Source organism: Scyliorhinus canicula, chromosome 9, assembly GCF_902713615.1.
Source record: "Scyliorhinus canicula chromosome 9, sScyCan1.1, whole genome shotgun sequence".
NCBI classification, from domain to species: Eukaryota; Metazoa; Chordata; class Chondrichthyes; order Carcharhiniformes; family Scyliorhinidae; genus Scyliorhinus; species Scyliorhinus canicula.
Genome location: NC_052154.1, coordinates 33973935 through 33994247, shown reverse-complemented (window position 1 = coordinate 33994247; position 20313 = coordinate 33973935).

Here is a 20313-nt window from a genome sequence, read left to right as displayed (position 1 = left end):
GGCAGCAGTGCTAACCACTGTGCCACCATGCCTACCAGAGTCCAGACTCGTTTTTCAAGCATGGGAGAAAGTTATCAATGGATTACATTTTTTGAGAGCTGTTTATATATGGCTTGGCATCTGGGGCATGAGGATCCTGTGGAGTTGGGTGGGGCATGAGGTGGCATGGATGGGACATGGGGAGTGTTTGGAGGGTGAACGGATATGCCTTTTAAAAAGGTCACCTCCCCACCCAGTTGTCCCTCTGGCTGCCTCTGCATAACTCCAGCCCACACCCGGCCCCTCAGCAATTAAGATCCCAACGTGTGGGCATTTTCTCCCGAGGCAGGTGAGCTGAGCCAGGAATTTTCCTGACTCCCCTACCCACCTCAAAGATGAAAATCCAGACCATTGTCTTTGATGGCATAGTAACAAGTGTTATTCCTATAATCAAACTTCTGCTGTCCCTGTTTGATGCACATTCAGTTCTATCTGTGTTACATATAAAGTATTTATTTTAAAGTATTGTGTATTTTTCCATAGTTACCCTTTTACCCCTGCACTATCATTCTCTGACTGGGAAAGCAGGATTCAATTCTTCTATTTTAACAATGCAATCAGCTGGACACATTCTTCTATGTTTCAGTTGGTAATTCTGATGAGAATAATTAGAGAAATGTTTATTGTTTGACTGAGGTAAACTGAGATGAGGAACTCAACTTTGAGAAAGTTCAGATCACTTCACAGATGTTAATACCAATCATTATGACTGGCTTTTCAAAAGGAATCTTGATATTTGCTGAGAACAAATACTGGAACCAACAAATAACAGATCCAGGATTACAGACAATTGAATCTCCTGTGATTCGATCTTGCCATGTCTGTAATACCTGCTCATTCTGTGTTTGAAAGTGTATCACCCGCTCGTGTCAGATTGGGTTCCTCCACATGCATCCAGGACACACACTTTAACTATTTTAAAAGAATACACAGGCTGATTGTTAGCCAAGTTTCCCATACTTTTAGAATCAAAGCATCACTACAGTGCAGAAGGGAACCATTCAGCCCATCGAGTCCGCACCGACACTCTGAAAGAGCATCCTACCTATCCTCCCCATAGGGCAGCATGGTAGCACAGTGGTTAGCACAATTGCTTCACAGCTCCAGGGTGCCAAGTTCGATTCCTGGCTTGGGTCACTGTCTGTGCGGAGTCTGCACGTTCTCCCCGTGTTTGCGTGGGTTTCCTCTGGGTGCTCCGGTTTCCACCCACAGTCCAAAGATGTGCAGATTCGGCCATGATAAATTGCCCTTAGTGTCCAAAATTGCCCTCAGTATTGGGTGGGGTTACTGGGTTACGGGGATAGGGTGGAGGTTGGGCTTGGGTAGGGTGCTCTTTCCAAGAGCCGGTGCAGACTCAATGGGCCGAATGGCCTCCTTCTGCACTGTAAATTCTATGATCCCCGTAACCCAGTAACCTCACCTAATCTTTTGGAAACCAAGGGGCAATTTATCATGGCCAATCCACCTAAGCTGCACATCTTTGGACAGCGGGAGGAAACCGGAGCACCCGGAGGAAACCCACACAGACAAGGCGAGAAAGTGCGAACTCCACAGACAGTCACCCGACGCTGACATTGAACCTGGATCCTTGGTGCTGTGAGGCAGCAGTACTTTGCCACCTTGCCGCCCATGCCCGTGTTGGCGGATCCCTTTCTGAATTTGGGTTGCCTCAGCGCCTGACTCACTGGGTGATATGATAAACCTGCCCACAAAATCATGGAGCTAACAGACAGAAAGGACCCTGTGGTTCAGCTGTTGATTCATCCTTTAAAGCTGTGGACCCTGGCACAATATAAAAGTGCACTTTGTCTCTCAGCACAGAATCTGTTTGACCTTCCAGGAGCTGCCAGCCATTTGATGAGCCAGCAGTTGTCTGGTCTCAGCACCACCCACAGTGGTGGACACTGCAGGGACTAGCACCCATGGCACTGCGTCCAATTTTACCACTCCACCCCCCTCACCCCCCCCCCCCCCCCCCCCCCCCCCCCTCCCACGACCTCCACCACCTCCACCAAGCTGCCAACCCACCCACAGGGAACATAAAATTCAATCCACAGAGTTAATGTTTCATGTTGCTTACCTGTCATCAGAACTATTATTGATGGAACATATCATTGATTAGGTAGTTTGAAAATCAGTTAATTAAAATCTATCATCTCTAAAGCTGCATTACCAAACAATTACTAATGGCCTTGCAATTAAAACCTGAATTGGAGAGAGAGGAAAATGGCAGGGTAGTTTGAACATGTAAAGAATACCGATTGACAACTCGTGTGGAGAAAATTACTGTTACAAAAGAGCAGTCGATGAGGCTTTATCCATGCCTCTTCCACTCATGTCCTGTAATTTGCAAATGCCTTAATTAGAATTGTTAAATTGCCTGCCCATCATTGCACAGCAAAAGAACACAGATTATAAATCCAGGAGACCATTTACATCACATAATCTCACCCACTAGAGGGAGGTATGAAGAGAACATCCGTAAGGATGTTATGGGTGATCTCCTTGATATTGAACAGATATTTTTAGTTGAGTATTCTAATTTGCATCATCATTTCTGTATAAGAGCTGGGTCTGATATCCCATTCTACTCATACCTGCGCCGCCTCAGATAATGCATTCGATATAGCCTATTGTCGCGGTTTATCTTTAATTGTTATTCTTCGTTACCAATTGCCACAGGGAGGTAGCTAAAGTCTATACTTGATGAAGGAGTTAAACTCGAGACTAGTGAGCAGCAGCAGAGCTGCACATTGGCAGTAATAACATTGATTGATTTTATTGCTTAATAATTAGAGATCAAAAGTGTTCCAGCAGTCAATTTAAACGAGCTTCATGAAAGATTATTGAACTGTGGGACTGTATTTTCCAGAAGTTTAATGGCTCAAGGAGCTGTATGGTCTCGAGCTGTTTTTATGGTCCTTTGCATCAATCACAAGTGATGGATTTCCAAAAGTTAGAGAAGTCAGAACAGAAAACAATTGAGTACAGATTTTTAGCATTCTTGTGATGGGACATATATATCAGTGGCAGAATTCTCCCTGTCAGAAACTAAGTGTTGATGCCGGGACTGAATTGATGGTGTTCTATGACAGCAAAATTGCTGCCATTCCCAGATTAATCCACCAGGCATTAAGGAGCTAGCACTAGCGCCATGTGGTACACGACTGATTCCAATGTAAGGGCAGCACGGTAGCATTGTGGATCACACAATCGCTTCACAGCTCCAGGGTCCCAGGTTCAATTCCGGCTTGGGTCACTGTCTGTGCAGAGTCTGCACATCCTCCCCGTGTGTGTGTGGGTTTCCTCCGGGTGCTCCGGTTTCCTCCCACAGTCCAAAGATGTGCAGGTTAGGTGGATTGGCCATGATAAATTGCCCTTAGTGTCCAAAATTGCCCTTAGTGTTGGATGGGGTTACTGGGTTATGGGGATAGGGTGGAGGTGTTGACCTTGGGTAGGGTGCTCTTTCCAAGAGACGGTGCAGATTCGATGGGATGAATGGCCTCCTTCTGCATTGTAAATTCTATGAAAAAACGGTTTGTGATTCGCTGGATTTGGGATTGGCATGCGAGAGGCTCCAAATTGCAGCCACAAATGAGCACTCCACTCCCCACACACACTCATCCCAGCCAACAAGATGGCAGCAAGACGAGCAGCACCACAATTCACTGATGCTGAACTGGATGCGCTACTAAACGCAGTGGAGGAGAGGCGGGCCTCCCTGTTCCACAGGGTGGGGAGGCAGTTGCTACCCGCCACCATGCACCGGGCATGGACGGAGGTGAGAGAGGTGATGAGCCCCGTGGGCAACACCACATGGACTGACCAGCCATGCTGTAGGAAACAGCACAACCTCCTCAGGGCGGCAAGGGTGAGTAGGCAGCTCTGTGCCTCTGTTCGGTGGGCCTGGGGAGCGGGCAGGCGCCCAGGCGGAGGTCGGCATCGGGCGATCAAGTGAGACCCCTCTAAGTTGTGATTCCCCTTGGCACGTGTGTCACCATCCCCACCCCCACCATCCCACTCCCAGTATCCCCACACCCCACCTCCATAACCAGTACCCCCACAACCCCCTCCCACACTGCCCCGTCCACCGCCAACTGACACCACAACCCGCGGTCCAATCCTGAGTCATGTCTTGTGTCTTTCAAAATCACCTGTCGATCAAACGGGCCCTTCAGGTTTCCCCCCCCCCCCCCCCCCCCCCCGACCACAGCCACAACCCAATCCCAGGAGGAGAGCAACGAGGAGGAGAAGAAGGAGTGGGATGGTGGGGGTGGGGATGGTGACACACGTGCCAAGGGGAATCACAACTTAGAGGGGTCTCACTTGATCGCCCGATGCAGACCTCCGCCTGGGCGCCTGCCCGCTCCCCAGGCCCACCGAACAGAGGCACAGAGCTGCCTACTCACCCTTGCTGCCCTCAGGAGGTTGTGCTGTTTCCTACAGCGTGGCTGGTCAGTCCATGTGGTATTGCCCACGGGGCTCACCACCTTCGACCAGCAGCCAGGGACAACCCGGAGCTCCAGTCCTGGGACGGCACTGACTCCCGTCACAGCTGTCTCCAACTCCCTCCACCACCCCAGAGACACTTCCTGCGGTTGGGTAATTTAGTGAAGAGGTGCCTGGGCCTCTATCTGGTGCGCACCACACAGCTGATCTGATACATCAGGTGGCGGTAGGAACTCCCGAGGGTGAGGATAATCGGAGGCTGTCCTGACCCCAGAGGCCAGCTGCCGTCCGGATACATGTTGGGCTCCTGGAAAGGGTGGTCCCATCTCTAGTGGAGATGCAGTCTCAGAGCCAGGGACTATATGAGGGGTTGTTGGAACTATCCAGCGCCTGCACGTGCAGTTGGAGGAGTCAAACCGCCTGCAGGAGCAGGAGATAGTGCTGATCATGCGTGTCACTCAGTCCAACACCGCATGGATAGCGTCCACAGTGGAGGCCCTGGGGCTGAGAATTTCGGCTATGGTCAAAATGTTCAAGACCTGGTGCACTGCGTACAGGCGGTGGCCAAGGCCCAGGACAGGGCTGACCTCTCATAGGCAGCCATATGCCAGGTTCTCCTGAGCGTGGCCCAGTCACAATGGTCCATGGCTGAGGGCATCAGAGGCATTGCCCAGGTGCAGATCCAGGGGGAGGTGGCACAGTCAGTGGCTGATGTGGCACAGACCCAGAGGTGGTGGTACAGTCACAGGTGATGTGGCGCAGTCCCAGAGGGAGCTGGCTCACTCCCTGCGCTCCATGGCCGTGAGCAGCGATACCCTAGTTGGGGCAGGCGTGGGCCTCCATGACTGGCAGTGCCAGGTGGCGGGAGAGCCTTTGGGGTTAACTCCGCTTGCACCCATGGAGTAGCCCTGGGGCCACTGGACACCCTGCAGGAGGAGGGGTTGTTGGGGGGCCCGAGTTGGTGACCCTCGCAGAGGAGGTGCCGGGACAGCACAACTACTCAGACTCTCACCCTCGTGTCCCTGATGCATCTGGTGGGCAGTGAGCAGAACAGGGCGGCACCATGTCACCTGGTTCATTCATGCCCGGCCACCCCAGAAGTCAGCCGCCAAAGGGGCTCATGTCACAGGGCGGGAATCACAGCAGATCACCTCCACTCCTGATGTACCGTCTGGGGATCACCTAGACATAGCGCTAGGGCCCGTAAGGCCAGAAATATAGACACCAGTTAAGTTGACACGGGTTGCAGGGCACCGTTTAGCATTAGGGGCTAGGGCAAAAACCTCTATTTATTTGTTCACACGCCTGTGCACCAACCTGCCTCGGGGATCTGTCAGAAGGGTGTGAGGGATGGGCTGGTCTGGGCTGGGGGCAGGGGGTGACAGGGGTGGGGGGGAATCGCTAATGATAAGTGGAATGCATCGACACTGCTGTCAAGGCGCCAGAGAATTGAAAATTGGCGTGCGCCCGGCGCCTACGATTTTGGCTTCACGACCCATTCTCCACCCACTCGCCTTTCCTAATTTTGGTATTGGCCCATGGAGAAACTCGCCCCTAATCTGCAATGTATCTACATGTAAATGACAAATATTCAAAAGATCAATATTAATAATGCAAACCTGACTTCTCTCTACACTCTCTTCCCTCTTGTTTGTTTCCAACTTTTTGTTCCTGTTTCAGTATAGCAAGCGGGCAGGCAGTGGGTTGCTACTCACATATGAGGCAATGTTGGCAGAATATTTTGATTGAGAGACCACTACATTATACTCAAGATTACAGGAGTGTTTATGCAGAGCAGATTTACAGAATTAAGTTTAAACTCTCTCAATCAATCATTGACACGACAGCCTCCCTGCCTGCATTTTAAGCATTTCCTCTATTTCCTCTCCCGAGCTTCTGTTTACGCACCCACCATGATGTGTCCCGCTCTGTCAACGGGGTTTTCTGTTGTTCACACCCTTCATCGCTGGGAACCCACGGCAGGGGGTCGCTATCGGCGAGACAGTTTATTTTTCAACACCCAGGCTCAATTTTGAGGCACATCCCATCATTGGGACTACAACACCTTGTTGTTCGAGGGGAGGGTGTGGATGGAAGCTGGGGAATGCGATTCATTGAAGGCCCTCCAATTAACAGGAGGAGTCTGAGGGGTTGGCCACTGAAGGGAAATTCGAGCTGCTTGAGGCATTGTCGCCATTTCTAAAGGTCCTCTTCCCATAATAACATAAGACACCACAGCAGAGTTAGCCATTCAGCCCTCAAGTCCACTCTGCCAGTCAATAAGATCATGGCTGATCTAATTGTGGCCTTAGCTCCACTTTCCAGTCTGCCCTCATGACCACTGACTCTCTTGTAAATCAGTGATCTGTCTAACTCTGCCGTGAATATATTCAACGGTCCAGCCTTCACTGCTTTTGGCGAAAGAGAATTCTAAAGACTAACAATCTTTTAAGAGAATAAATTCTTCATCATCTAATTTTGGAACATGTCCCCAAGCTCTAGATTCCCCAGGAGGGAAAAATATTTTCTCAGCACCTACACCATCTAGTCCTCTCAGAATCTTGGGTGGGATTCTCCGACCCCCCCGCCAGGTCACAGAATTCCCGGGGGGTGGTGTGAATCCCGCCCCGCTGCTCCGACGCCGGCTGCCGTATTCTCCGGCGCCGGTTTTTGGGTTGGGGCAGGATTATGCCGCGCCGGTAGGGGGCCGTTGGCAGTGGCCCCCCCAGCAATTCTCCGAGCTGCCGTCAGTTCCTGGCCAGTCCCGCCGGCGTGAAATGGACATAGTCCTACATGGCGGGACCTGGCTGGTAGGCTGTCTAGTGGAGTCCTGGGGGGGGGGGGGCGCTGGGGAATCTGGCCCGGGGGGCGGGGGGGGGGGGGGGGGGGGGGGGGGGGGAGGCTCCCACGGTGGCCTGGCCCGTGATCGGGGCCCACCGATCTGCGGCCGGGCCTGTACCATGGGGGCACTCCTTCTTTCCGTGCCGGCGTCTGTAGGGCTCCGCCATGGCCGGCGCGGAGAAGAACCCCCCTGCGCATGCGCAGGAACACACCGGCCAGTCTGTTCATGCGAGGAACAACGCCGGCGGTTCTGCGCATGCGCCAACTCACGCAGGCCCTTCGGCCCCAGTTGTCACGGCGCCAACCCATCCGGCACTAGCCTAGCCCCAGGAAGTGCGGAGGATTCCGCAACTTACGGTTGGCCCGCGCCAATTGCGGGAGAATCCCGCCCCAAATATTTCAAAAATATCACCACTTACTCTTCTAAACACCAGTGAGTATAAACCCAACCTGCTCATCCTTTCCTGTCAGAATGGGAGGTGGGGACCAGCCTGCCAAGTCTAGCTAGCCCAGACAGAGAGCGCAGAGGATGTTAACAACTTTGGGGTCATCCCTCAACCTGGCTTCAGTGCCACAGATGCTTTATAGATCCTCATGTGATCAACTAAGGTCACCAGACCTCGATCTCCTTACAGCCTTGCATGTAACCAGGCATGAGGGATGGATATGTAGAAAGAGAATGTTCTGCCTGTCAGAGGAATGGCGGCTGGCTGCCTCCGAGGAGAAGGGGGTTCAGGGGGTGCATTGTCAGATTAGTCCTCCACACCCTCTACCCCGCGCAGACACTGTCGTGCGATGGTGTCCATTTGTGAGTAGATTTAGGGTCGCGATCTGTGTGACCAGTGCACAGACATGGCTGTCATAACCCGCATGGGACTTACAAAGTGGCAATGATTAAACTCCATGAGCCTTACTGAATACGAGATTCCCAGTTAAAGGGGGAGGGGACCTAAACCATGTATAGCTAAACCTCTGTATGAAGTCAGCCAGTTTGGGCACCGACGGAAAGGAGAGCTGGAATCTTTCATGCTGTGTAAATAATAGTTACTGTAATATTTATTTCTACAACTCGGTGTGGACTCCCTTCATGGTCTACCAAACTGGCCAAGCAGCTGACAGATGCTGTGACAGCTGAGGCACTGACATTCAGAAGACTCGGGAAGTCATGGAGATGCTGTGCTCCAGGCTGATGATGCGTGGCTGGAGAAGGTGGCAGATGCTGGAACTACAGTTTGAGGTAAGGGGGCATCTGGTGGAACTTGCAGAAACTATCCACATCTGGCATGGGTGATGGAGGAGGCCGCCATGGCTCTGGTGTGTGTGTTTGTGGCTTCCTCCATTGAGAGGTTGGCAACCCAAATGGAGAACCATCCAGCAGACCACACAGTGGATGCTGGAGATGCAGAACCACTTCTCAGCCCCTCTGTCAGTGACACCAACAGCTCTTGTTGCTGTGATGGCAAAGAAGACTCCTGAACTTGCGCAGGGAGCTATCAATATGCCAGGGCCTTTGAAGCATCAGACAGCCCAGAGGACACTGGCCCCATGATTATACAGAGACATGGGGTAGCAAGCTTTGCAGCCTGCCTGCACTCACCTGACAGTATTGGGAGAGCACCATGTAAGAAATCAAATGAAAATCACTTATTGTCACAAGTAGGCTTCAAATGAAGTTACTGTGAAAAGCACATGTAAGTAATTTAAGAAGAGTGCCTAGCTACACTAGGGGCTCATGAATTAATATTTTATTAAAGCATGCTGTCTTTATGCTCTACAATAAGTGTGAAATGTGGAAAGGTGAAAATCCTTCTATTTCCTGCAGATCCCGGCTGTACCCTGGCTCCCTCAGCGGGTATGATGGGAAGGGCCCACAGCGTGTGAGAGCAATGCATTTTCTAATATCTTACAAGGCATGGTTTAATGGTAAGGGCAAATAAAATATTGGGAAAAGGGCTGCAGAAAGCTGGAACTTTGTTAGATTGCATGGATCATCTGAGACATTCCTGGACTAGCACATCCCAAATCTCCCTTGCATATATCTCAAAGTGTCTTCCCTGTGGCCCTCACGGGACACCGAGATATTATCTTCCTCTATATCCTCATCACTGGAACTGGCATTGCACTCCAGGATCTGCACATTGTTAAAATCCTCTCCCCTCCGCAAAGCCAGGTTGTGTGGAGCACAGCACACCATAAGAATACATATTGCTATCTAGACATCTGAGCCACATCTTCAGAAGCCCAATGGCCTGCTCAATTGTCACTCGAGTTGTTTAATCTCTCCTCTGAAGCAGCTCTTGTGTGCTTCATAGGTGTATGTAGCCATGTCTTCAATGGGTAACCTGTAATACCCAGTACCCATCCTTGAAGGCGAGGACGGGGCCTGTCTTAGTGTGTAGACGTCATGGCTGGTCCCAAGAATAGATGCACTCAAATCTGTAAGAACCATTTGTCATGATCACACAAGTGGAAGCCCTTCCTGTCGATGAAGGCTGTTGTTTAGTTTGTGCGAGCCTTGGTGACCACATGTGTGCAGTCAATGACACCCTGTACCTGGGGAATCTAGCGTGACCCCAAAGCCTGTGGCTCTCCCACTTTGATAGTCTGGATTGGTACATAGGTTTATGTAGTGGTGGTCCTCCTGAACATGGCATTGATGACCATATGCATGCAGCAATGAACTGTACGCTGGGAAATGCCACTGATATCTCCAATGGATTCCTGGATTGACTCTGATGTCTGGAAATTTAATGCCACGGTTGTCTTCAGTACCACAGGCATTGGGTAGCTGCTGCCGTTTCCCATAGGGCTCAGCTCATCCTCCAACATGGCACATTGCTCAGTGATGGCCTCCTGGAGAGGCACAGTCTTCAGTGACATTGTTTCTCTGTCATCTGCAAGAAGCCAAACCTCTGACTGTGGACTCTCTCTGGTGAGTAAAATCTTTTTGAACACTGGAGGCTAATTATAGGTCCCTCTACTCCCTCCTCTTTCTTTCCCCTCCATAGCTAAAGCTCCTATTGGCCCTGAGCTGGCCAATTGCATGTGGCTGCAACTTTCTTCTTCTCTGATTCTGCTCCTCCCTGGAGGTCTTGAAGCCTGAATGGAGGAGGCCCACATGAGGTAGCTACACTCAGTTTCCAGGGCCTCACAGCACCTCTGCTCTGCTTGGTAGCACATCCAAGATGGCACTCAAGCGTATGCCCCCATATTGCTGGTAAGTTTGCCCCTGCTCCTGACTGCCAACTCCACTTTATTTTAAAAATAAAGATCCATTATCCATCTTGTTTTAAGGGAAAGTGTTCCTTTAGAATTCATACTCCATAAATCCATGAGTTCACGTTGCGTGAGTCTGACAGGGGTCTGAATAGAAGTTTGTTTCTAGGAACTTGAACACTTGAGGGGACTTCAAATCTTTGAATGGTTCCCATGAATGGAATTTGTTTCGTGATCAACTGTGTATGAGCGAAAGATATATTAGAATGTTTTTTTTAAATGTTTTCAATCATCACATGGTCCCTGAGGTCTGCCCGTGGTGGATACCCAGTCAGTGGTGATGGAAGTGGCATAGTAAAAATTGGGTCTAACAGGGTCTGTTAAACTGAGGCGGCTCTGCTGAGTCAGGAAATGTTCCGACTCAAGCTAACCATGATGGTAGCAAAAATTTGGCCCACTCTCTCAGAATAAGAGGTTGGCCATTTAGTACTGATGGAAGAGAAATGTCTTCACTCAAAGTGTTGGAATTCTCTATAGCAGGGAGTTATGGATTTTTAGTTGGTTGTCAGGCGTGGGGGAGGTGGGGGATTGAAGGATGGCTCCAGTTTTAATGCCGCCTTGACCTGCCATTTATCGATCCAGATCCCAAACAGATCATTGTTGTCAATGCTGTTTCCAGTCTCATCGATGTATCTGGTGAGGAAGGCCAGCAGAAACAACAGGAATATGGGGATTGCCCATATGTACCGTCACAATGAGGTTACTTTGCAACTGAAGGGTAAATATGGTCAGGATTAACAGCAGTCCTTTGTTGACCTGGGGTTGGATTCTCCGGTTCCCCAGCTGCGTTGTTCTTGGCGGCACACTGTTCGCTGGTAGTGGGATTCACGCTGCTTGTCAATGGGATTACCTATCGAAGCCACCCTACGCCACCACAAAACCCATGGGCGGGGGTACGCTGCCAGTGGGAAAAGTGAAACGCAATGGCCGGCCCTGTTCTTTGAATGTCTGCAACACAAATTCAGGCACCGAGTAACATTTGTAAATGTTACATCAAAATATCCAATACTGGGGAATCCTGAAAATGGGAGATTGACACAGCTTGGAATTGACACATGTCGAACAGTGGCTGGAGGTCCGCTCCTGCACCTCCCGCTATTCTCCCACCCCTCCCAAAATGGCGTGTCCGGTTTTCCGACGCGCCGCTCGGAGAAACGCGGGTCGCCGTTTTTCATGGCGACCAGCGATTCTCCGACCCGGATGGGCCGAGCAGCCTGCCGTTCCCGACCTGTTCACGATGGCGGCAACCACACCTGGTCGCTGCCGTCGTGAACATGGTGCGCCAGGTAAGTGTGGGGCCTAGGGGGGGGGGCGGATCGGGGATCGAGCACCACGACCGTGCTCGGGAGGGGACTGGCCCGCGATCGGTGCCCACCGATCGCTGGGCCGGCGTCTCAAGGGGACGCACTCTTTCCCCTCCGCCGCCCCGCAAGATCAAGCCGCCACGTCTTGCGGGGCGGCTGAGGGGAAAGACGGCAACTGCGCATGCGCGGGTTTGAGCTGTCCAATCCACGCATGCGCGGCTGACGTCATTCTTGGTGCGCCAGGCCTTGAAGCCAGGGACAAGGCCCGGCCGCCGAGTTTCCCGGTACGGTCCACCTATCCCCTCGGGTAGGGGAGAATAGGGGGCCGGGAGAGTCTTCCGACGCCGTCGTGAACCTCTCCAGGTTTCACGACGGCGTTGGGCCTTGCGGAGAATTCCGCCCAATGTGTGTGCCCAAAGTGTGGTGCGCATGCGTACACTTTCCTCTGTGTTCTTCATCAATGTTTCACACTCCCGGGCTCAGTGCTTGAATCTTCTTGTCTGTTTTTCTCTCACTTTTTACTTTTTTTCTGCTGTTGTGTTAAAACCAAAGGCATCATTGAGATCCACCAATCACGGAGAGGATTGCATATCACTTGGGCAGTCAACATTGAAATCCTCGCAACTAGCAATAAGGTCAAGATTCACCATTCAAAATCATATATTATGCTTCATTTTGAAAAGCTGATGCACAAAATAGAGAAATTTCTGAAGCCTAAATGATCTGAATATTAAACTGTCAATGACACCTTTAAGGATCAAAATGCAGCAGCGTGGGTTTTGGAGCAGATGAGCCACGCTGAAAGAGCTAACAGTTGGAAACGATCATTGATTTAAGCCTCGGATTAATTTACATCAGAATGCTTAAAATTAGGAGGTCTAATGAGACAGCTGCACACTTTAGATGAAGCATCCAAAGTTTGCTAAAAGTGCTGCTCGCTGAATCCTGTGCCCTTTGTAAGCAATTAGATTTTCTGATTTTAATGCTGGAAGTGAAACTTTTCTCCAAAATATTCCGAGTGTTTTGATCATGAGGAGATAAAAAGATCCATGTGGATATTTCTAAACTCAAGTGTTAGATAGAAATTCTGAATGAAGTGGAGCGAGTCATTAACAACCTGTAATTCAATCCGGCCATTGAAGTGAATGAAACTTAACTTTTTGCTCCCTTTGCCAAATTAATGCCAAATTCAAATATTCCCTTTTCTTCTGAATGAACTGGTTCTTAATGAGAACACCAATATAGAGCTGCCGAGGGGTAGTGAGTTCAGGTATCTACAGGTTAGGGACTTTGCACAAAATGTCTGGAAGGGGTTCCCTGGATTGCCGGCATACACCCTGCTGGAGTGACTGCTGCTTCCGGATGTGGAAGGGGAGGGAAGAATTGGGGATATATATAAGTGGCTGGGGGAGCAGGGAGGCGAGCGGGTGATGAAGATCAAGGAGAAATGGGAAGCGGAGTTGGGAATGGTGATCAATTGGGGAGCATGGAGTGAGGCACTCTGAAGGGTAAACGGGACCTCCTCTTGTGCAAGGATGAGCCTGATACAGTTTAAGGTGGTGCACAGGGTGCATATGACTTGGGCGAGAATGAGTGGGTTCTTTCAGGGGGCAGCAGATGAGTGTGAGAGGTGTGGGCGGGGCCAGCGAATCACGCGCACATGTTTTGGGGTTGTGATAAATTGGGAAAATTCTGGGCGGGAGTGTTCGCGGTCTTAGCCAGGATAGTGGAGGAGGGAGTGGACCCGGACCCTCTGGTGGCGATATTTGGGGTTTCAGAGAAGCCGGAGCTTATGGAGAGGAGGAAGGCCGATGTCATGGCCTTTATCTCTCTGATTGCACAGCGATGAATTTAGCTGGAGTGGCGGTCAGCATCGCCACCGGGGGCAGCAGCATGGTTAGGTGACCTGTATGACTTCCTGCGGTTAGAGAAGCTAAAGTGTAAGTTAAGGGGCTCAGCAGGGGAGTTTGAGAAAAGGTGGGGGATGTTTGTTACCGTATTTGAGGAGCTGTTCGTCGCAGGCGGATGGGGGGGGGGGGGGGGGGGGGGGGGGGGAGCGGGGTTGGTGATGGGGAGGGGGGAGGTGTGAAAAAGGAGAAAAATCTGTGCAAACTGTATAGCTGACTGTTGGGAAGTATGTTTCCCGGGGTGTTTATTTGCTGTAACCTACTTTCATACAATTTGTAATAAAATGCATCTTTCTAAAAAAAATGAGAACACCAATGTACAAATATAGTCCATGCGCTCTTTCTTTTATGCTTCTCATTTTCCATAACATTGAGCATTTCGTTTTACACAGCTAGCATGCCATAAATAATTTTCAGAACCGAAGTACATTTCAGCACACCAAAAGGTTTGAAAACTGTAATCACATTGTTATTCAACACTGAATAAGCAGAATAGACTTTCAAGGCCCATGAGTCTTGAACAATCCATTTTATTAGAATCAGGCACATCCACTGGCATCTTGAATTACTCCAGTAAATCAGAGACAATTGGAAAATGATACAGTGGCAGCTCCGATCACCAACACTTTCCATTTGTTCAAATGAAGCCTTTTCTAAGCAGTTCAATCTATTTTCGAGCTGGGGTTAATTTGTTATTTTATAAGAGTAATGTCATTCTTGATGTTTATTATTAGATTTGCAACAATATGTTTTATATACCATATTTCAAGGAAACAAAGTATAGTCTTCCAGTTGAAAACGCCGGTAAAGCTATGAGATTGAATATGCTTTAAATAAATGAAATAATCCAAAAATAATGAGAGCCAATGTTAGTTGTGTGTTGCTGCACCTGCAGAGGAAGAAACATGTTAGCAAGCGGTGTAAAGGACAAAGACATTCTCTCCCACTGGCTTTTGATTTCCGATTGAACAGCCACTGAAAGCTCAGCTCACACTGCCAGCCTACAGGGAGAGGTAACATCAGACTATTGCAAATCTGAGGACAGCCTCAGCCACAATACAAAAACGCCTGCTTGATTGCCTGGTAGCCTTTCAAAGCCAAAGAGACTGTTATTGCTCTGATTGGAATAAAATGAGAAAAGTGGAGGCTTTCCTTTCAGGAAAAATCTGTGTCATTTGCAGTCAGGAGGGAAGCCCTGTGGAAATTTACAACGTTGGACTTGCGAGATGTCCTGCCCCCAAATCTGGGATGCCTGCTTGCAAGGTGCATTATATCTTGCAAAGTAAGCTGTGTCGGGTCGCGTCTTCGAAGGGAATTACTTCTCTATTGTTATAGGCCGGGAACAGACAGTTTGCCACTCCCCGTCATGATTCATGCCACAGTGCAGGTGGAATCTGTGACATTATACACATGTACAGCATCTGAAGAGTTAATGTTAAGCCTAGCCACTAGAGGGAGCTAAGGAACAGTACTATAAATTGCACTGGCTCTTAAACCAAGTGGAGATTGGGCTGGAGCTGACGAAGATAAGATTCATAGTGTATTGCAGAGTTAGTTAAGATATAATAGTTATAATTAGTAGATAGTGTTAGTGAGTGTGGTTTAATTCTTACATGTATGTTTGCTATTCAGAATAAGGGGTCGAACTCAAATTTAGTAGTGTTAATAAAATTAGTTTAGTTCTTCAAAAGAGCTCTGTGTATCTTTGTGATCACTATGCCTTCCATCCTGGAAACCCCTCACAAAGATCGCCACACAATCCTCGCACCATTTGCTGAAAACACCACAGTGAGGTGCAGTGGGTGGGCTTGTGGCAGTAGCTCCCTGTGAGGAAGGTTTAGTAACGGTGGGCACAGAATCCTGCAGACTGTCCTGATGGATGCCCTGAATTTTTGTAATTGAAGCAATGAAGTCACACCGGTCAGCCGTGTCTCACTCCTGTTGTTATAAAAAAAAACTGAACTACTGACCAATGCATAACTCAGTTATTTCTTATGTGCACAGGGAGCATGCAATAGTCACGGGCAGCTCGGGACAGTCCAGATGTAAGCTGTCAATTTAGCTGAAATCATTTTGCGTGCATGGTAATTAAAACAGTTCTGTCATCAAAACACTGCAGTCAGTTTACAAAATGTGACCTGATTTGTGAATCAATATCAGCTTTTGTTAATAATTTAGAATCTTAAAAAATGACCCTTGAGTGTGTGTTTTATTATGAGCTTACATAGGAAGCATGTGGGTGGAGGTTGATAGCTGGTGACACTCGTGTGGGAGTAGTCACTGCTATCCTCATGTAAATGTTGTATCTAGCAGTCAATTCTAAAACTAGAAAATGCGCCATTAGGAAAAACAATGTAGAGGAGCTATCGTGTCCTTTGATGTTCATTTGACATTTTAACACAGAGCAACAAGGTAAATGGGAAACATAGTATTCAATGATGCTGAAGTCCAAGGACTCTGTGGGCTGGATTCTCCATTCTTGCGTCAAGTGCTGACGCCAACGGAGGATCCATGGAGTTCCACAACGGAACAATCGGCGCCACACCCGCACCGATTCTGCTACCGGTGAGGGGCTAGCACCGGTGCCACGTGAAACACTCGTGAAACAAGCGCAAAATGGTGAGAGAATCGTCTTGTCCATGCTGGACACATGCAGGGCTGACAGGCTACAGCCATGTGTACATTTAAACCCGCCACACACGCTCCGATCGCGCCCTACAAGATGTGCCGGGCCAAGCCGGGAATCGAACCCTGGTCCCTGGCTCGGTCTAACATTCAATTAGCCCTGGGCATGGGCCATGTGCTCCCTTATATCATTGTATGGGTGGTACTGTACTCAGCCACATCAATCCGTATCAATCCTAATTCCTTTGGCACGGTAGCATGGTGGTTAGCACTGTTGCTTCACAGCGCTAGGGTCCCAGGTTCGATTCCTGCCAATATCTGTGCAGAGTCTACCCGTTCTCCCCGTGTCTGCGTGGGTTTCCTCCGGGTGCTCTGGTTTCCTCCCACAAGTCCTGAAAGACGTGCTTGTCAGGTGAATTGGAAATTCTGAATTCTCCTTCAGTGTACCCGAACAGGCGCCGGAGTGTGGCCACTAAGGGCTTTTCACAGTAACTGCATTGCAGTGTTAATGTAAGCCTACTCGTGACACTAATAAAGATTATTATTATACTACAAATGGAACATATCACCAGCTATTGATAACATCAAGTGATGGCAGTTGAGCAATGACACAGGCCAGTACAGACTAAAACTCATTCTGCTCTATTACTTACATGGTAATTAACATAAGGGTCAAGTTTCAAGCAAGTGCGTAGCGTAATTGCCTTGAACAGTCTCTCCGATCATTTTCAGCAGGATGGTTAAGGTTAAAACTGACCTCCATATAGCATCCATACACATTACCAAAATAGACGCGATTTAGTCTTAGATTCTGGAAGTGAAGGAAAAGTCTTCCAACATACTGTAGCATCATAGTTTTCCCTAACTAAATTCTCTTAAAATGCTTACTTGAGAAATTGCCTGTGGTGGAGATTTTTTTCCTTCAGTGTATGCCAGACATCCAGTATGTATACTGATTATTAGAATCTAACACAGTCCTGTCTGCAATACTGAGAAAAGTGCGAGGAGTTACAACAATGTGTTTTGTTAAGTTGGTTCTTGTTGAACACCAACCTCACGGTAGCATGGTGGTTAGCATCAATGCTTCACAGCTCCAGGGTCCCAGGTTCGATTCCCGGCTGGGTCACTGTCTGTGTGGAGTCTGCACGTCCTCCCCGTGTGTGCGTGGGTTTCCTCCGGGTGCTCCGGTTTCCTCCCACAGTCCAAAGATGTGCGGGTTAGGTGGATTGGCCATGCTAAATTGCCCGTAGTGTAAGGTTAATGGGGGGATTGTTGGGTTACGGGTATACGGGTTACGTGGGTTTAAGTAGGGTGATCATTGCTCGGCACAACATCGAGGGCCGAAGGGCCTGTTCTGTGCTGTACTGTTCTATGTTCTATGTTATTGCGTTCCCAGTTTCATTACTTGAATGTAGGGGTTGCAACTCACCTGTTCATCGCTGCAAACATATAAAGGATATCCTTATTACAATTAGGGTGGAGAAACTACATTGAGGAGTGCCAATATTTAAACAGTAGCTTACTTTAAGGATTGAAGTGAGTTTTATTAACACGGTGCTGTATGAACAATCTTTCCAGAGGGAAAATCAGAACCAATCATTTATTCCAAACATTAAATGGGAAAAAAATCATTGTACTCAACTTTGTACGTTAACATTTGCCTTGAGGAAAACATTTATCTTACTCACTAAAGCCACGATAATTATGTGATTGTAAATTGAAATTCTGTTCATAATCTATTTTAGATTTAGTCCCAAGTGGCGTATAATGTAAAATAATTAAACCCCAGGTGACCTGCCCGGCCTACATTTCAGTGTAATATTAAACTCTAAAGATCATTATTTATTCTTACATTTAACCTCATTTGGCCTTGGATCGCCTTTAATAAAAAACCTCAACATTACATGATTTATTTTGTAAACAGTCTACACAAAGTGTTCTGAATATAACTTGACCTCTGGCAATTGTTAACTTCAATATTTAACATTTTCAGCATAGCACTGCCACTGTAGAATTTCAACTAAAAATCATTCAGGGATCAATACATATATTTGTAGCAACAGTAAATGTGGATGATGAAATTGAAATCAATCTTATCTGTTGACTATGCTTTTTGATTTGCACATTCTTAAAAGGTTTTGTGGAATAAAACTGCTTTCCTGGGTTGTTGACACATTCCGACTCGCTGGTCGTTGCGCTTCCATATAGTACAGAAACATGGCATGATCAAAACTTCTCACGTTGGGGCAGAAGTTCAACCTAAACAGGCACAGAGTACTTTCATACAGTGACTGAACATCAAGAGGATGGGGTCACAATGCATGATTACCCAGCAGTGCCAGGGTACCACCCTGCCCAGAGGGGCCTCCAATGTCCTGGGAGCCTCCACAATTACTGTTCCGTCTGGTCCTCATTTGTGGATTTGGTTACATTGTTGATAGTCATGTTCGACGACTCTCTTTCCCACCCCGGGGATCCCTGCCTGCTGCACTCTTGCAAGCCTCCATTTCACTACTCCATTCCACCGAGGTGAAAGTTTGCAGATACAGGTAAGTCACATGCCAGGGTGCCTGGCTGGCACTGCCAAGGTGCCCGAGTTCCAGAGGGAGAGCCAGAGTACCACCTTCCCTGTCCCTAACCACCCAGGAGTCTCCAATGGCCTGGGAGACCCCACAGGCGGTGTTATGCCCACTGCGCGATTTTGTGGACCAGTACTAAACTGTCCCCTTCAAGTCTCACAGGTCTCACCCATTGAGTCCTGGGCGCTGGCTGAATGCTGATCTGGGTCACGCCCAGTCAACATGAAATCTTTGCGAGATGCTTCGAGCGTTGCAATCTCGCAAGAGGCCTCTCAAGCGGTTTAATGGCCTCGTCCCGATACCAAGTTGGGCACAACGAGGCCGTTGAATCGTACTCACTCCCAAATGGATAATTCCGGCCATTGTTTCATTGGAGATGGTTCAGAGAAGGTTCCCTAGACTGATCCCCAATACAGAGGGGTTGTCTTATGAGAAAAGGTTAAACAGGCTGGGTCTTTACTAATTGGAATTTAGAAGAATAAGAGGTGATTTCATTGAAACTTGTAGGATTCTTGAGGGGCTTGACAGGGTAAATGCGAAGAGGATGTTTCCCCTCATGGGGAAACCAGGGGGTTAGGACCAGGGGGCATAGCCTCAGAATAAAGGGACGTAATTTAAGACTGAATTTCTTCTCTCAGAGGGTTATGAATCTTTGGAACTCCTTGCTACAGAGAGGGGGCAGAGTCCCTGTGTATATTTAAGGCTGAGATAGATTATTGATCAGTAAGGGAATCAAGGGTTATGGAGAAAGGGCAGGAAAGTGGATGTGGGGAATGTCAGATCAGCCATGATCCTTTTGAATGGCGGAGCAGGCTAGAGGGGCCGAATGGCCTACTCCAGTTCCTATTTCTCACGGTTTAAAGAAAATAGTAGTTTAAATATTTGTCTGTTCCTACTGCTGTTACCACAAGAAGTACATATTCACAAAGCTTTCTTGGCGAAAGACCAATTTTATTTTATTCGTCCATGGGCATAGGCTGGCTGGGCCAGCATTTATTGCTATTCCTAATGGCCCACAAAGGGGCAGTTAAGAGTTAACCACATTTCTGGGGATCTGGTGTCACATGTAGGCCAGAAAGGTAAGACCAGGTAAGCCACATGTAGGCTTGACCATTAGTGAACCAGATGGGTTTTTGCAACAACCACTAGTAGTTCCATGGGCATCATTGGGCCTTTAATTCCCGAGTTTTATTGAATTCAAACTTCACCATTTGCAGTGGCAGGATTTGAACCTGGGACCCCAGAACCTGACTCTGGGTCATTAGTCCAGTGATAATGCCACCTTCTCAAATT